Here is an 18,752-nt window from a genome sequence, read left to right on the forward strand (position 1 = left end):
CCACCTAAGCCCCAAGCAGTATGTCCATCATTTACGTTTTACAAAGGAGGTGTTAAAAGAGCTCTCAGGCGCAATTTATCAAAAAAAGAATCCCATTTCTGACGGGTTGAATGGTTCCACTATCGAATGGAACTCAGTTATATTTTCGTCAGTGCAGGAAGTGGATCTCCCAACGCGGACTCTGGACCCCTTCCCGCCACCCCCCCCCCCCCCCCCCCAATACCCCATTATCTGTTGGGGGGCTCTTGAGCCCCACTGCACCCCACCTCATAAGGGCAGGGCACCCCGATACTGGCATAGGCAACATGCCACCTTGGCACTGGGGACCCTGGCAGTACCAGGCTGGCACCCAGGTGGCACTACCAGGCTGCAATGCCAAAGTGGCATCATCAGTGCCAGGATGTCACCCTGCACAGAGGCCGACCACTCTGCGTCCTCCGATCGGCTGGACTCTTTCCTCCCTCCCCTTCCCTCCCTCTCCCTTCCCCTCTCATCCCGTGCTGCTCTGCCTGGTCCCCGTGGTGGCATGTTGCCTATGCCGGTATCGGGGTGCCTTGCCCTAATGAGGTGGTTCGCTCTGGTGGGGACACACTTAAGTGTGCCTAACTGCAAATTTAAGTCCTGCCCACCATGGGTGGGATCCAGATCGCAACGTCTCGTGAGATTCCGTTAGAACTTGTGAGGCGTAGCAAGCTGGGTAAGTCTTGTGACAGGCATCCTGCGAGCTTTACCGGCCACATCGTGCTCCTTATCTCTTACAACCAGAGCTGCAATCTGAGAGCACAGCAAGGACAGCATTGCCAGTGGCTGTGAAGGTGGCCATCTCCTTCTTTGTATTGGGATCTTTGAAACAGATGTCATCTATCACAACAGCCAATTCACCGGTGAGTTGCTGCATCAGCGAGTTGACAGGCGCTCTTCGTGTCAGGAGTTCATTGTGTTCTCTGTGATCACAGAAACAGGCAGAGTTCGCTCGTGGCTTTACCAGGGTAATAGGCTTCTCCATCCACACAAGGTGCCATTGACTGCGCACAGCTGACTGTGCGGGTGCCACATCGAAACGGTGTTGTGGAATGCAACTGAAAAGATTACCAGACACTGAATTTGCAGTTGCTGTGCCACCATAGACAGCACATCATGCTTATGAATGCACGCTACCCTGGCAGCAGTCAGCAGCCTGCTGTTCCCTCTGCATCTGAAACATTACCTCAAGCGAGGGCGGTACCGTGGTTAGCACTCCTGCCTCACAACTCCAGGGACCCAGGTTCAATTCCAGCCTTGGGTGACTGTCTGTGCAGAGTCTGCACCTTCTCCCCGTGTCTGCGTGGGTTTGCTCCGGTTGCTCCGGTTTCCTCCCACAGTCCAAGTATGTGCAGGTTAGGTGGATTGGACATGATAAATTGTCCCTTAGTCTGAAGGTGGATAAGTCACCTGGAGCAGATGGACTACACCCCCAGGGTCCTAAAAGATATAGCTGAGGAAATTGTGGAGGCATTGGTGATGATCTTTCAGGAATCACTGGCGGCAGGAAAGGTCCCATAGGACTGGAAAGTGGCTAATGTAACACCACTGTTTTAAGAAGGGAAGGAGGCAGAAGACGGGAAATTATAGGGCAGTTAGCTTGACTTCGGTCATTGGTGAGATTTTAGAGTCTGTTATTAAAGATGAGATTGCAAAGTACTTGGAAGTGCATGGTAAAATAGGACTGAGTCAGCACGTCTTTGTCAAAGGGAGGTCATGTCTGACACATCTGTTAGACATGATGTGGAGATGCCGGCGTTGGACTGGGATGAGCACAGTACGAAGTCTTACAACACCAGGTTAAAGTCCAACAGGTTTGTTTCGATGTCACTAGCTTTCGGAGCGCTGCTCCTTCCTCAGGTGAATGAAGAGGTCTGTTCCAGAAACACATATATAGACAAATTCAAAGATGCCAAACAATGCTAGGAATGTGACCATTAGCAGGTGATTAAATCTTTCCAGATCCAGAGATGGGGTAACCCCAGGTTAAAGAGGTGTGAATTGTATCAAGACAGGACAGTTGGTAGGATTACGCAGGCCAGATGGTGGGGGATGAATGTAATGCGACATGAATCCCAGGTCCCGGTTGAGGCCGCACTCGTGTGCGGAACTTGGCTATAAGTTTCTGCTCGGCGATTCTGCGTTGTCGCGGGTCCTGAAGGCCGCCTTGGAGAACGCTTACCCGGAGATCAGAGGCTGAATGCCCTTGACTGCTGAAGTGTTCCCCGACTGGAAGGGAACATTCCTGCCTGGTGATTGTTGCGCGATGTCCGTTCATTCGTTGTCGCAGCGTCTGCATGGTCTCGCCAATGTACCACGCTTCGGGACATCCTTTCCTGCAGCGTATGAGGTAGACAACGTTGGCCGAGTCGCACGAGTATGTACCGCGTACCTGGTGGGTGGTGTTCTCACATGTAATAGTGGTATCCATGTCGATGATCTGGCACGTCTTGCAGCGATTGCCATGACAGGGTTGTGTGCTGTCGTGGTCACTGTTCTGAAGACTGGGTAGTTTGCTGCAAACAATGGTTCGTTTGAGGTTGCGTGGTTGTTTGAAGGCAAGTAGTGGGGGTGTGGGGATGACCTTGGCAAGATGTTCATCATCATCAATGACGTGTTGAAGGCTGTGAAGAAGATGACGTAGTTTCTCCGCTCCGGGGAAGTACTGAACGACGAAGGGTATTCTGTCGGTTGTGTCCCATGTTTGTCTTCTGAGGAGGTCGGTCCGGTTTTTCGCTGTGGCGCGTTGGAACTGTCGATCGATGAGTCGAGTGCCATATCCCGTTCGTACGAGGGCATCTTTCAACATCTGTAGATGTCTGTTACGCTCCTCCTCGTCTGAGCAGATCCTGTGTATACGGAGCGCTTGTCCATAGGGGATGGCTTCTTTAATGTGTTTAGGGTGGAAGCTGGAGAAGTGGAGCATCATGAGGTTATCCGTGGGTTTGGGGTAAAGCGAAGTGCTGAGGTGACCGTCCTTGATGGAGACGAGTGTGTCCAAGAATGCAACTGATTTTGGAGAGTAGTCCATGGTGAGTCTGATGGTTGGATGGAACTTATTGATGTCATTGTGTAGTCGTTTCAGTGATTCTTCGCCGTGGGTCCAAAGGAAAAAAATGTCATCGATGTATCTGGTGTATAACGTCGGTTGAAGGTCCTGTGCGGTGAGTAGGTCCTGTTCAAACTTGTGCATGAAGATGTTGGCGTATTGGGGTGCGAATTTGGTCCCCATGGCTGTTCCGTGCGTCTGGATGAAGAACTTGTTGTCGAAGGTGAAGACGTTGTGATCCAGAATGAAGCGGATGAGTTGCAGAATTGCGTCTGGAGATTGGCAGTTGTCGGTGTTGAGTACTGAGGCTGTTGCAGCAATGCCGTCGTCATGGGGGATGCTGGTGTAGAGTGCCGAGACGTCCATTGTGATGAGGAATGTTCCTGGTTCAACTTGTCCATGGGTGCTGAGTTTCTGTAGGAAGTCCGTCGTGTCGCGACAGAAGCTGGGTGTACCTTGTACGATGGGTTTCAAGATGCCCTCGATGTAGCCAGAGAGGTTCTCACACAGGGTCCCATTGCCTGAAACGATAGGGCGGCCTGGTATGTTGGCCTTATGTATTTTCGGGAGGCAGTAGAGATCTCCAATGCGGGGAGTACGTGGGATGAGAGCACGTAGGGCGCTCTGAAGATCTGGATCCAAGGTCTTGATCAGTCTGTTAAGTTGGCGGATGTGTTCCTTGGTCGGATCTGTGGGTAACTGTCTGTAGTGTTCTTGGTTGTTCAGTTGTCGGTATACTTCTTTGCAGTAGTCCGTTCTGTTCAGTATGACAGTGGCCCCCCCTTTGTCTGCTGGTTTGATGACGATGCTGCGGTTGGTCTTGAGAGCGTGGATGGCATTGCGTTGTGCTTGGGTGATGTTCGGGGCTGTCTTGTGAATGCGACTGATGAATCTGGCATTGACGCGACTCCTGACGGCTTGAGCATACATGTCGAGTCTAAGGCAGCGGCCTTCCGGAGGGGTCCAATTCGACTCTTTCCTCTTCGGTTGCCGCACCGCAGATCTCTCGGTCTGCTGTTCCGGTTCATCGGTAGTCTGCTTGGGTTCGCTGTTGGCCTCTTGGGGTCTGTGGAAGAATTCCCGGAGCCTCATTCGCCTGATGAATTCCTCCGTGTCTGCCGCGAGACTGATGGGGTCCACTTTGGTGGTGGTGCAGAAATTGAGCCCTCTGCTGAGGACTTCGATTTTGTCTGGTTGAAGGGTGTAGTCTGACAAGTTGACAATAGATTTCCCTGTATTGTTTTCTACTGTGGTACCGGGGGTGGCTTGGTTGCTGCCGGTGGTGATGCCAAGTTTCTCAAGCTTTCTGTTTATCTGTTTAACCTGTTTAACATCTGTTAGAGTTCTTTGAGAAGGTAACAAGGAAGTTAGACAAAGGAGAACCAGTGGACGTGATTTATTTAGATTTCCAGAAGGCCTTTGACAAGGTGCCGTATAGGAGACTGTTCAGGGTAAGATCCTGGCATGGATAGAGGATTGGCTGACTGGCACAAGGCAGAGAGTGAGGATAAAGGGGTCTTTTTTAGAATGGCAACCAGTGTCCAGTGGTGTGCCTCCGGGGTCTGTGCTGGGACCACAACTTTTGACAATATACATTAATGATCTGGAAGAAGGAACTGATGGCATTGTTGCTAAGTTTGCAGATGATACAAAGATCTGTAGAGGGACAGGTAGTATTGAGGAAGCAAGGGGGCTGCAGAAGATTTTGGACAAGCAAAGAGAGTGGGCAATGAAGAGGCAAATGAAATACAATGTGGAAAAGTGTGAGGTTATGCACTTTGGAAGGAGGAATTTAGGCATAGACTATTTTCTAAATGGGGAAATGCTTAGGAATCAGAAGCACAAAGGGACTTGGGAGTCCTTGTTCACGATTCTCTTAAGATTAATGTGCAGGTTCAGTCAGCAGTTAAGAAGGCAAATGCAATGTTAGCATTCATGTCAAGAGGGCTAGAATACAAGACCAGGGAGGTACTTCTGGTCAGACCCCATTTGGAGTATTGTGAGCATTTTGGGCTATGCAGCGACACAAAACATCATAGAGCAGACTATTGAGGTACTGAAAAAATTGTCTGCAGAAGCCCTGCAAGACTTGTCAGCGTAGTATCTCAATTCATGGTGCTCTGCTGAATCTTGTACAACATGGCCATTATGAGGACATGCGCCTTGGCACCAGGGATTCAGCGAACAGTTCAGGAGCAGGAAGAGAAATAGGAGGAAGGAAGGAGGCAACTGGCGTATCCTCTTTCCAGCCGGGCTGTGAGTATCCGACAAAGCAGCCAATATTCCATATGAAGGTCACCTAGTCATAGGATCCCTACAGTGCAGAAGGAGACCATTTGGCCCATTGTGTCTGCACCGACCCACTGAAAGAGCACCCAACCTGCACACCTTTGGACTGTGGGAGGAAACCGGAGCACCCAGAGGAAATCCACGCAAACATGGGAAAATGTGCAGACCCCACACAGTCACCTGAGACTGGAATTGAACCCAGGTCCCTGCTGCTGTGAGGAAGCAGTGCTAACCACTGTGCTGGGCTACCCTTCTGCATTTCCATTAGTGCTCATTTTAAAGATGTCTTTGCCTGTCTTGTGCCCCAATGTTGTGCTACCCCAATGGCTGCAACATAGCTGCTAAAAGTAGGGGTGGAGGCAGATAGATAGCCTTGCAGGAAAACCTTCAGCAAGTTGGAACCTAAAAGACCTGTCAGTGGTACGGAACCACCTCACCAGCTGTCTGGATGGGCCTACTGAGAGGCAGCAATAGGGGCATTGGTGGAATGACAGGATTGGGAGTACAAATGCTGTCATCCACAAAACCACTGCTGCTCCTCAAGGAAGGATCTCTCCAATCCTAATATTCTGCTGGAAGCCAGATTACTGGACTGCTGTGAGCTCCTGCAGATCCCTTTGAGCGTTGGGATCGGCAGCCATGGCGAAAGTTTGCATAGCCCAATTGGGCTTGCATGGCAAAAAGCAGAAATCTCAGAACATCAGTGCTCAGAGATTGAATGACTTCTGCTTGTGCGGCAATGGAAGTTGAAGCAGAATTAGATGCTGCATCATGGTTGGGTCAGCAAGTGTCCTAATGGAATTCATCACCACATCGGTGCTGGAAAGGATGAGTTTCAAGCTTAGTTTCAAGCCTTCTATGATCCATGATGTAGTTTTTTGGGGGCAGGCCAGTCAGTGCACCAGGCATTTCTGTACACATGCCTATCATTCTTTTTCCATAAGCGGCCCCATTGAATTTCTCATCTGAGTCCTCGGCAACAGAACTCATGTACAGCCTCACCCTCTGGTGAGCTTGTACCTGCACTATCCTTTTCATCCTACCCTGGCTGTGGGCCACTCATATTTTGAAACTCCCCACATGCAGATCCCTCCAGTCTGCTACCCTCTAAACTTTATGAACTGGTAACTGCGATGGTGAGAGTAAGGGATGGTGTTTCTTCTTGGTCTGTCTCTTGTTTCTCTTGGACTTCAGGCTCCTGTCGCAGTGCCTGGCCAAGTGGCAGTTCGTGGGTTTCTGAAATTAGAAAGGGATGTGGGTAAAGTTGGGATGAGGGAAGGGTGAAAAGGCAGCAGTGCATGCTATACTAACTGTAAATTGTTAATCAGAAAAGAGAGTGATACGAGGGGAAAGCGAGACATAGGAGCTGAATTATGTAGGAACTAACTGCCATCCTCCGGCTTGAGCTGCACCACTGGCCATGGCCACTCTAATGGCCAGCACTGTCTCCTCCATGAATGTGCAGACATGCATCCCTGCCTGTCCGCTGCCCGTTTGGAGCTGCTGCCTCTGGTTATATGTCACCTTATCCTGCAAGAGAGAGGGAAGTGCATCAGTAATGATGGTGCAATGTGATGTGCTTGTGTGTAAGCTGTGAGGTTGCAGCAGTGCTAAATGAATGAGGTAAGGCTATGAATGTGAAAAATTAGTACTGTTGGTAGGTCAGTGAAGGAGATGGGATGAATACAACAATGTGTGAAGTTCATTTGGATGGTTACAGCATGTAAAGGTGCACTCACTGGCCTTGATCTCTTGTGTGAGCTCACTTTACTTCAGCTGACACTTCATCCAGACACTCCGAGCTAGATTTTATTAATAATAATAATCTTTATTGTCACAAGTAGGCTTACATTAACACTGCAATGAAGTTACTGTGAAAAGCCCCAAGTCGCCACATTCCGGCGCCTGTTCGGTTACACTGAGGGAGAATTCAGAATATCCAAATTACCAAACAGCACTTCTTTTGGGACTTGTGGGTAGAAACTGGAGCACCCGGAGGAAACCCACGCAGACACAGGGAGAACGTGCAGACTCCGTCCAGACAGTGACCCAAGCCGGGAATCGAACCTGGGACCCTGGTGCTGTGAAGTAACAGTGCTAACCACTGTGCTACTGTGCCTCTGTCTGTTCTGTAGCTCTCCCCTGTTAGCAAAACAATCCTCTATCCATGCGACTATGTTACCTCCTATACCATGAGCTCTTATTTGTTTTTATTTTTAAAAATATTTTTTTATTCTCCTTTTTCACATTTTCTCCCAAATTTACACCCAACAATAAAGAATAATCAGTAACGAATGTAATGTCAATCCCCATATCAATAACAATGATCCCATCCTCCCACCAAACCCCAGACATTGGCCCGCATGTTAACATAAACAAATGACAAAACGGAATCAGGAATCACCCGTAGTCACCATTAACACATACAGTCCCCCTCCCAGCCCCCAAACCCCCTATTGTTCGATGTGATCCAATTCTCGAAAGTGCATAATGAATAATGCCCATGAATTGTAGAACCCCTCCATCCTTCCCCTCAGTTCAAATTTGACCTTTTCAAACACTAAGAATTCCAGCAGGTCCCCCGCCACTCCAGGGCACAGGGTGGAGAGGTTGATCTCCACCCTAACAGGACCCGCCTTTGGGCAATCAATGAGGCGAAGGCTACAACATCTGCCTCCACGCCCGTTTCCAATCCCGGCTGGTCCGACACCCCGAATATGGCCTCCCAAGGGCCCGGGTCCAGTTTCACGTGCACCACTTTAGAGATTACCCTAAACACCTCCTTCCAGTAATCCTCCAGCTTTGGACAGGACCAAAACATATGAACATGGTTAGCGGGGTCTTCCCCGTAACGTTCACATACATTTTCTACCCCCTCAAAGAGCCAGCTATGAGCTCTTCTTTATGTCGTAACCTTTAATAGCATCTTTTCAAATGCCTTCTGGAAATATAAGTACACCACATTTACAGGTTCCCCTTTATCCATGTTACTTGTTACTTTCTCAAAAAACGCTCATAAATTAATCAAGCATTATTTTCCTTTCATAAAACTATGTTGACTCTGCCTGGTTGCATTGAGATTTTCAAAGTGCCCCACTATAACCTCCTGAATTAGATTTCAACATTTTTCCTTTGACAAAAGTTAAGCTAACTGTTTCTGTGGTATTCTACATGATGTCTCTTCCATTCTTGAAGAGAGTTCTTTTCCATTCTGATGGGACCTTTCCAGAAGCTAATGTACTTGGAAAATTAAAACCAATGCATCTACTTTTTCAGCAGCCACTTTTTTAAAAGACCATTGGTTTATTAGGGGACAGTTAGCATGGGCAGTAAAGTGAAGGGCGGGCTTTAACTTTTTGAAAAATTCTGACCATATCAGGGTATGTAATGGATTTTTATGTACACATGTATGGATTTCAGAAGCTGTTTCATGATGTACCATGATTGTGGGCAGCACGGTAGCACAAGTGGATAGCACTGTGGCTTCACAGCGCCAGGGTCCCAGGTTCGATTCCCTGCTGGGTCACTGTGTGTGCGGAGTCTGCACGTTCTGCCCGTGTCTACGTGGGTTTCCTCCGGGTGCTCCGGTTTCCTCCCACAGTCCAAAGACGTGCAGGTTAGGTGGATTGGCCATGATAAATTGCCCTTAGTGACCAAAAAAAAAGGTTAGAAGGGGTTATTGGGTTACGGGGATAGGGTGGAAGTGAGGGCTTAAGTGGGTCGGTGCAGACTCGATGGGCCGAATGGCCTCCTTCTGCACTGTATGTTCTGTGTTGTATGTTCTAAGAGATCTTTGAAAATGAAGGTGTGGCAGTAAAATAAATGTGGTTTATGAAACACAGGATTAGCCCTCTTGATTCTGGTTTACACTCAGTCACATTATGGATGATCTGTGGCTCGGCTGCAGTCGTGGTTTAGTTGATTGCCTCTGAATCACGGGGTTCAGGGTTTAAATCCCACTCCAGGGTTTGAGCAGAACAATCAAGGCTGACACTCCATTGCAGTTCTGAGGGAACGGAGGTGCCATCTTTCGGATGAGGCGTTAAAGCGAGGCCTGGTGCGGGAAGAGAATTAGATTTGGACATTGAGTCTGCTTGGGTGAATGCAGAAGATCCCATGGTACTATTTCAAAGAAGAGCAAAGGGGTTATTTCAGCAGGTGACCTGACCAATACTTATCCCTGAATCGACATTACGAAAATCAAAAAATCTGGTCATTAACTATTGGAGAAAATCTGAAGGAGAGTATCTATCTCCACTTGGAAAGACAAGGTTCAATCAGGGATAGTTAGCATGGCTTTGTCAGAGGGAGATCATGCCTGACAAATTTGATTGAATGTTTTGAGCATGTGACCAGGTGTGTCAATGAGGATAGTGCACTTGATGTAGTTAGTTTACATCGATTTCAGCAAAGTCTTTGACAAGGTCCCACATGGGAGACTTATAAAGAACGCTAATGCACATGGGATACAGGGTATCTTGATGAGATTAATTCAAAATTGGCTTCGTGGTAGGAGACAGAGGTTAATGACAGTCGGCTGCTTTAGTGACTGGAAGCCAGTGTCCGGTGGGGTACCACAGGGATCTGTGCTGGGTTCCCTTTTGTTTGTCATTTATATAAATGACATAGATGACAATGTGGCGGGTAGGATCAGTAAGTTTGCGGATGACATAAAAATTGGCCGAGTGGTTAACAGTGAGGTTGAGTGTCTTGGGTTACAGGAAGATATAGACGGGATGGTCAAATGAGCAAAAAGTTGGCAGATCGGATGTAATCCTGAAAAGTGTGAGGTGATGCATATTGGAAGGAGTAATGTGACAAAGGAGCATCCAATGAATGGCATGATGCTGGAAAGTTCCGAGGAACAAAGAGGGACCTTGGTGTCTTTGTCCATAGATCTCTGAAAGCAGAAGAGCAGGTGAAAAGCGTGATGAAAAAGGCATATGGACACTCACCTTCATCAATCAAGGCATAGATTACAAAAGCATGTTTGAGTTGTACAGAACTTTGGTGAGGCCACAGCTGGAGTAATGTGTTCAATTCTGGTCGCCAATTGTAGGAAGGATGCGATTGCACTGGAGGGGTTGCAGAGGCGGTTCACCAGGATGTTGCCTGGGATGGAACATTTAGGTTATGAAGAGGGGTTTGGATAGCTTGGGTTGTTTTCGCTGGAGCAGAGAAGACTGAGGGGCGAGCTGATCGAGGTGTACAAGATTATGAGGGGGATTGTCAGGTTGGACAGGGAGCAGTTGTTCCCCTTAGTTGGAAGGGTCAGTTACATGAGGACAAAAGTTCAAAGTAAGGGGCAGGAGGTTGAGGGGGGATTTGAGGAAAAAGGTTTTTACCCAGAGAGCGGTGACGGCCTGGAACGCACTGCTTGGGGTGGTAGAGATGCATTGCCTCACATCCTTTAAAAAGTACTGGATGAGTACTTGGCACGTCACAGCATTCAAGGCTATGGGCCAAATGCTGGCAAATGGGATTAGGTAGGCAAGTCAGGTTTTTTTCATGTGTTGGTGCAGACTCGATGGGACGAAAGGCCTCTTCTGTGCTGTATTATTCTGTGATTCTGTGATCTCTGCTGTTTGCTGGGTGCAAGATAACTGCTGCATTTCCTATATTACAACAGTGACCACAAACAGTATGGTAACACAGTAGTTAGCACTGTTGCTTCACAGTGCCAGGGACCCGTGTTCAATTCCCGGCTTGGGTCACTGTCTGTGCTGAGTCTGCATGTTCTCCACGTGTCTGTGTGGGTTTCCTCTGGGTGCTCCATTTCCTCCCACAGTCCAAAGATGTGCAGGTTAGGTGGATTTGTCACGCTAAAGTGCCCCATAGTGTCCAAAAGTTGGGTGGTATTGCTGGGTTGTGGGGATAGGGCGGAGGTGTGGGTTTAGATAGGGTGCTCTTTCAGGGGCTGGTGTAGACTCGATGGGCTGAATGGCCTCCTTCTGCACTGTAAATTCTGTGATAACAGACGTACTTCATTGACTGTAAAGTATTTTGAAAAGTACTATAAAGCAACTCCTTTTTTCTTTCAACTCAATTTTATTCACCTTTTTGATGCTGTCATTAAACTCCTTTCCCTGCCTTTTGATCTATTGTCTTGATACTTAATCTAACAGAAGTTTATTAACCTCTCTCAAATTTCAAGTGACCAGGCATCCACAGCTTTTGCGTAGCACCTTCTGGATTTCCCCTACCTTTGCCTGGATAAAGTGTTTCCTTATTTCACTCTTAAATGGACTACTTCAAATCTTAATTCATGGCTCCTTCCCTCACTGCAGAAAATTGTTTCTCTATATCTGCTGTATCAAATCCTGTAATCATTCTAAATATCTAAATAGATTCAAGATATGAGGCAGAAGGTGTATAAATTCAAGATAAGAGGCAGAAGGTGTAGAGGGAACATGAGGAATAATTTTCTTATACAGAATGTAATGGTTATTTGGAACTTACTGCCTGAGCTGGTGGTGGAGGCAGAGACCTAAACTCTTTTTAAAAGGTACCTGGTCCTGCACCTTAAGTGCTCTAAGATACAGGGCTATGGACTGGGTGCAGAAGGTGGGTAATAAAGGGCACCTAGATGTCCTCGGGCTGGCATGGACAAGATTGGCCTATTGACCTCCTGTACTGTAACTTTTCTATGATTCTATGATCTCAATTGGATCACACCTCAACCTTTTAAACTTAAAGGAATACTCGCCAAGTTTATGCAGCAAGTCCTTATAATTTAACCCGTTATGTTCAGGTGAATCTACATAATACTCCTTCTGTAGGGGTTCTATGCCCAAAACCGAATGCAGTGCTTAAATTGGATTGGAAAAGCTCGGTACAACTGAAGCATCACGACCTCCATTTTGAATTACAATCCCCTTTCAATAAGAGGCAACATTCCCTTAGCCTTTTTGACTAATGTTTCCAGCAACATGGACACCTAGGGCGAGATTCTCCGACCCCCGCCGGGTCGGAGAATTGCCAGGGGCTGGCGTGAATCCCGCCCCCGCCGGTTGTCGAATTCTCTGGCACCGGATATTCGGCGGGGGGCGGGAATCGTGCCGCACAGGTTGCCCCCCCCCGCGATTCTCCGGCCCAGATGGGCCGAAGTCCCGCTGCTAAAATGCCTGTCCCGCCGGCGTAGATTAAACCATCTACCTTACCGACGGGACAAGGCGGCGCGGGCGGGCTCCGGGGTCCTGGGGGGGCGTGCGGGGCGATCTGGCCCCGGGGGGTGTCCCCACAGTGGCCTGGCCCGCGATCGGGGCCCACCGATCCGCGGGCGGGCCTGTGCCGTGGGGGCACTCTTTCACTTCCGCCTTCGCCACGGTCTCCACCATGGTGGAGGCGGAAGAGAATCCCTCCACTGCGCATGCGCGGGAATGCTGTCAGCGGCCGCTAACGCTCCCGCACATGCGCCGCCCGGAGATGTAATTTCCGCGCCAGCTGGCAGGGCACCAAAGGCCTTTTCCGCCAGCTGGCGGGGCGGAAATTCGTCCGGCGTGGGCCTAGCCCCTTAAGGTTGGGGCTCGGCCCCCCAAGATGCGGAGCATTCCGCACCTTTGGGGCGGCGCGATGCCCGACTGATTTGTGCATTTTGGGCGCCAGTCGGCGGGCATCGCGCCGATACCAGAGAAATTCGCCCCTAAATCCCTTTGCTCCACAGCCGTTGGTCTCCAATTCCATGTGCAGTCATTATTGTTATCCCTCCTTCGGAACATTGTCAAATGCCTCCAGGAAGTTCAGATATGTAATATCCAGAGACATTCCCTATCCACGCTACTGGTGACTTCCTCAAAAAAATATATATATAACTAGATTAGTCGGGCAAGACATGCCCTTCACAAATCCTGGTTGACTCTCTTTGAGCACTTGGACAGATATTAATTGGTCAATATTACTGGCCTTATTTTTGTCCCTACTGGAAAAGGGAATGGAGATGGGCAGGTGTTTAAAAATGGTGAGCACTGCTGCCTCACTGCGCGAGGATCCGGGTTTGATTAACATATTTTAGCTTCCCTTGGATCATTATATTGTTCCTTCATTGTGTGAACAGAGTAGCTTGAACCTGTCTCTCACTTCTGAAAGGAAGTATAGCCTAAATGGTAAGATTCTTAAGAGTGAAATTTTTCACGTATAGATCTTTAAGTTTGCATACATGTAAGGTAGAATATCTAAAAATGCAAAGTGGAATTCTGGATTTTATACATGGTGGCCGTTGATATGAATACAAGGAAGTGATGTTTTTGCTGAAAGGAGAGACATGATTCCGTGATTTTATGTCTTGTACTTATCAGGTCAAATGCAAGAACGACAAATTTCAAACAATCACAATAATTCATACTATAGGTGAAAGAATGCTGATTGTTGCCAAATCGCCTCTAATTGCTTTCTACATGGCAATGTCTCCGCCAATGGAGAACTATAGGCTCCCAAGCTCCTGGGTAATTTAAGAAAGGTGCAAGACTTGAACATATTGGCTGGGATCCTCCGACCCCGTGCCGGGTCGGAGAATCTCCGGGGTGACATGAGAATCGCGCCCTGACGTCGGCTTCCTGTTTCTCCCCCGCCAATTCTCAGGCGCCCGCTTGATTCCCGCCACGCCGATTGGGGCCGTTGAAAGCGCCCCCCTCTGGCGATTCTCTGGGCCCCAATCGGCCGAGTGGCCACCAGGTTCGGCCGAGTCCCGCCGGCGTGGGTCACTTAGGTCCCACACGGTGAGACCTGGAAGGTGTGTCTGCGGGGGCCGTCCTGAAGGGGGGGCAGTGAGATCCATCCCCGGGGCGGGGGGGCCACAGTGGCCTGGCCTGAGATTGGGGCCTACCGATCGGCTGGCGGGCTGGTTCCGTGGGGGCCAATGTTCCTCCGCGCCGGCCCCCTGTAGGGCTCCGCATGTGCGGAATCACACCGGCCGTAGAGTGCATGCGCGGAATCACGCTGGCCGTTCCACGCCGGCTGGAGCTGTGGGGACTACTAAGCCTTGAACTTACTTTCTATGTTAAGTGTGCTGTATAACAATAAATTGCTGTTAAAGTGACTGAGATGAACTATTGCTGATTTTGTTATTTGATCTGTAGGGGGATGGAATTAGCTGGTCTAGCGATGCTGCATCATCAGTTTTCAATAGTTTGTGTGCTCCAGAACAATTTGAAGCTTTTAAGGATTTTCTTTGTACAAAATAAAGAAATATTTTCTCCTTTCTAAACTAGAAGAAATGGTGCGAGATTCTCCGACCCCCCCCGCCGGGTCGGAGAATCGCCGGGGGCTGGCGTGAATCCCGCCCCTGCCGGTTGCCGAATTCTCCACCACCGGATATTCGGCGGGGGAAGGAATCGCGCCGCGCAGGTTGGCGGCCCCCCCCGCGATTCTCCGGCCCAAATGGGCCGAAGTCCCGCCGCTAAAATGCCTGTCCCGCCGGCGTAGATTAAACCACCTACCTTAATGGCGGGACAAGGCGGCACGGGCGGGCTCCGGGATCCTGGGGAGGCGGAAGAGACTCCCTCCAATGCGCATGCGCGGGGCGGGAATGCCGTCAGCGGCCGCTGATGCTCCCGCGCATGCGCCGCCCGGAGATGTCATTTCCGCGCCAGCTGGCGGGGCACCAAAGGCTTTTTCCGCCAGCTGGGGGGGCGGAAATTTGTCCGGCGCCGGCCTAGCCCCTTAAGGTTGGGGCTCGGCCCCCAAAGATGCGGAGCATTCCGCACCTTTGGGACGGCGCGATGCCCGACTGATTTGCGCCGTTTTGGGCGCCAGTCGGCGGACATCGCGCCGTTTCCGGAGAATTTCGCCCATGGTAACTATTTAAAAAGGCAGAAGTGGAACAAATGTGCTTGTGAAATAAGTTACAGGCAAAATATAATTTTCCATCGGCCAGTCATAATTAAACATGAACTGCCAGCCAACAAAAGTTTGTAAAATGGATGGTGCTAAATAACCTACTGCAGGCTCACTGTATGTAACTGGTGAAGTATGAACAGTCCATGGGCGCGATTCTCCCAACGGGATTCTAAGTGCCGATGCCGGAATGAAAACCGGAGTGTTTTACTCCAGCATCAGAGCCCGCTCCCAGCCCCCTATTCTCTCGGCCCCGGGGGGGCTAGGAGCAGTGTCGCGTAATTTACGTGCGCTGGGCCTTGGCGCCGCGTAAAAAGCGGCGGCGCGTAAATGACGCGGCCGGCGCTGCATAAATGATGTCACTCGCGCATGCTCAGTTGCCGTCCTCCCCGAGGCCGCCCCGCAAGAAGATGGCGGATAGATCTTGCGGGGTGGCGGAGGTAAGAAGGTCCCCCTTTAGAGAGGTTGGCCCGCCGATCATGGGCCAGACCCTATTGGAGGCCCCCCCCCCCCGGTGCAGGAACCCCCCCCCCGCCATAGGCCACTGCCCCAGCGTTCCTGCCGGCAGCGACCAGGTGTGGACGGCGCCGGCGGGAACCTGTCGTGTTGGGGCGGCCGCTCGGCCCATCCGGGCCGGAGAATCGCCGCTCGCCTTTTGCAAACGGCGAGCGGCGATTCTCCCAGTGGCCAGCCGTGAGTCTCGCCACGCTGGTTTGAGGGGGCTGGGAGAATCGCGTGCGGGTTTCGGGGCGGCGTGGCGGGACACGCGCGGCGCCCCGGCGATTCTCCCACCTGGCGTGGGGGGGGGGGGAGAATTCCACCCCATATGCTTACAATTCAGTCAATAAACTAGTGCTTTAAAACTTTTTCTGAGCAAACAGAAGAATCCAATTTGCAGTATATAATTACAAAATATGCCAACATATTTTGCATTAGAATCATGTTAATTAATTCAATTAGATAGTGCAATCAAGAAAAATAATAAGGTTTGAAGAAATGTTTCCCTTGCCAATGCTTTATATTTATATTATCCAGAGTGCATGTTGATTTGATTTAGAACGTGAGCATTTCTCGCGGCCACTGTTTTACTGCACCTCCTTCCCCATGCCTCCCCCCCCCACCCCCCCAAACCCCTCCACCTCACCCTCTCAACCTTGCTGTAATTTTCCATTTTATTTGTTTTGCTTTCCAACTGTTTTTCTGTTTCCAGTGTTGCTCGTTTCTAGATTTTTTAACTTGAACTTATTCAGTAAACCATCAGATACAAATTGTGTTTTTTAGAATTTATAAGACAATGCAAAAATCTTTACGCACTATAGTTACAGCTGCTAGCAGCTCAGTCCTTTAGTATTCACCACAGAAATTATCTTGGCTTTATTTATTTTAAACAAAAATGCCTGTAGCTTGATCAGTGTTCTGTTTTCTGAACCATAGGAAAAGAATTTAAACAACAGTTTTACACAAATAAAGGTAGGAATGTCACAGTGAGAAGCTTGGGGCAGAACTTTATGATCCCCTGTGGGCAGGCCCATAAAATGCCGGGAAAGGCACCCACCTGATGACCTCTGACCCGGCTGCGATTTAATGGGCGGCGGGCAAACCTCAAACAGCCTGCCCACGTGCCAGTTGTGGCTATTAAACAGCCAATTAAGGACCACTTCCTGCGCGGCTGCAATTTTTCCCGGCTGATGGGAGGAGGCTGGCGACGGGAGCGAAGCTCATCAGATAAGCCTGCTTTGGCCTCAGGCAGATCAGGGTCGAGGGTGTACCTCCTCCACATGCACCCTTTTCAAAATAGGAATCCCTCCTCCCTGAGATTCCCCCTCCCACGATCTGTGTCGTCCAGCTCTCACCCCCTCCCCACCAATCAACACCTTTCCCCCTCCCAGGCCTCCTATCCTGGTCCCGACATTCCAACTCTCCATTCATCTGGCTCTTGGGCCATATTCTTTGGGGATTGGGTGAATGCAGTGATCACCATCCCAGTGGCGCTGCTGTGACTGAGATCGGCTGGCTAATCAAATTGGCTGGTAGATATCTCAGAGGCAGGTCTTCCTCTCCAGATGGGGATGGAAGACCCATCTCAAGCCCATTAACAATCCTCAGTGTCAAATGACTGCAGGACAATCTGTTACAGCGGAATTGAGTTTTATGTTAATTTTCTTCAGTGGCGAGATAAGACACCTCGCTACTTGCAAAATCCTCCACTTTTGTCACTGACAAGTGTCATAAAACATTAAATTGAATAGACTATTTGTGGATAATACTTAATGTGGCTATGATTGATATGCTTTGTCTTGTTGAAAATTCCTGCCTTTATAAAATAGCACATTCTTTGAACCAGGATGAGCAATGCCAAAAGAAATCTGCTTGTGTTTACTGTAATTTAAGCATTGGCATAATACTCAGTCTTTTCACTTGCATGAGTGGGTCTTGATCCAAGCTTAAGGTAATTTGAAATTGCAAAATTGGTCAATGGTTTATAGTTTATAACCAGTTCTGGTTGAATCGGTTGGTATACCGGATGTGCAGAGACTTAGTGGTTTACCAAAAAAAACACTGAATGGCAACCACATAATTGTTAATTTTCCCAAAATGGAGTCCTAGTGTTTATTTTGTTTATACTTGATGCCATCTACAATAGTTGAAATCTGTTTTTTTTTACAGTAGAGACAACGTAATAATTTAAACTATGGCAATTTCCTAAGATTAATTATTGCTTATTATTTCTTAGTGCACTATAATGCAGGGTATTTGAGCTGTGTTAGTTACATGGGAGTTCAGTATGGTGATAGGATTACTGATGTATACTTTGCATAAAATTAAAAATTAAATCATAAGCGCAATTCTCCAACCCCCCACCGGGTCGGAGAATCGCCGGGAGCTGGCGTGAATCCCGCCCCCGCCGTGTCCCGAATTCTCCGCCACCAGAGATTCGGCAGGGGCGGGAATCACGCCGCGCCGGTCGGTGGGGGCGTGAATCGCGCCGCGCCGGTTGGCGGGCCCACCCCTGGCGATTCTCTGGCCTGCGATGGGCCGAAGTCCCGCCGCTGTCAGCCCTCTCCCGCCGGCGTGGATTAAACCACCTTTTGAACGGCGGGACAAGGCGGCGCGGGCAGGCTCCGGGGGGGGGGGGGCGATCTGGCCCCGGGGGGTGCCCCCACGGTGGTCTGGCCTGCGATCGGGGCCCACCGATCCGCGGGCGGGCCTGTGCCGTGGGGGCACTCTTTTTCTTCCAGCTTCGCCATGGTCTTCACTATGGCGGAGGCGGAAGAGACCCCCTCCCCTGCGCGGCGCGGGGATGACATCAGCAGCCGCTGACGCTCCTGCGCATGCGTCGCCCAGCGAAGACCTTTCGGCGCCGGCTGGCGTGGCGCCAAAGGTCTTTCCCGCCAGCCGGCGGAGCGCAAGCCACTCCGGCGCGGGCCTATCCCCTCAAGGTGAGGGCTTGGCCCCTAAAGGTGCGGAGACTTCCGCACCTTTGGGGTGGCCCGACGCCGGAGTGCCTCCCGCCACTCCATTACGCCAGACCCCCCGCCCCGCCGGGTAGGGGAGAATCCCA

The 18,752-nt window shown here is 49.8% G+C and overlaps 1 protein-coding gene across 1 annotated transcript in view; it reads left to right on the forward strand.

Moving 5' to 3' along the window:
- Nucleotides 1–18,752, forward strand: part of ahr1a (aryl hydrocarbon receptor 1a) — a 290,646-nt gene that overhangs the window by 196,601 nt on the left and 75,293 nt on the right. The window lies entirely within an intron of this gene.

The sequence above is a fragment of the Scyliorhinus torazame genome, chromosome 6 (assembly GCF_047496885.1).
Source record: "Scyliorhinus torazame isolate Kashiwa2021f chromosome 6, sScyTor2.1, whole genome shotgun sequence".
NCBI classification, from domain to species: domain Eukaryota; kingdom Metazoa; phylum Chordata; class Chondrichthyes; order Carcharhiniformes; family Scyliorhinidae; genus Scyliorhinus; species Scyliorhinus torazame.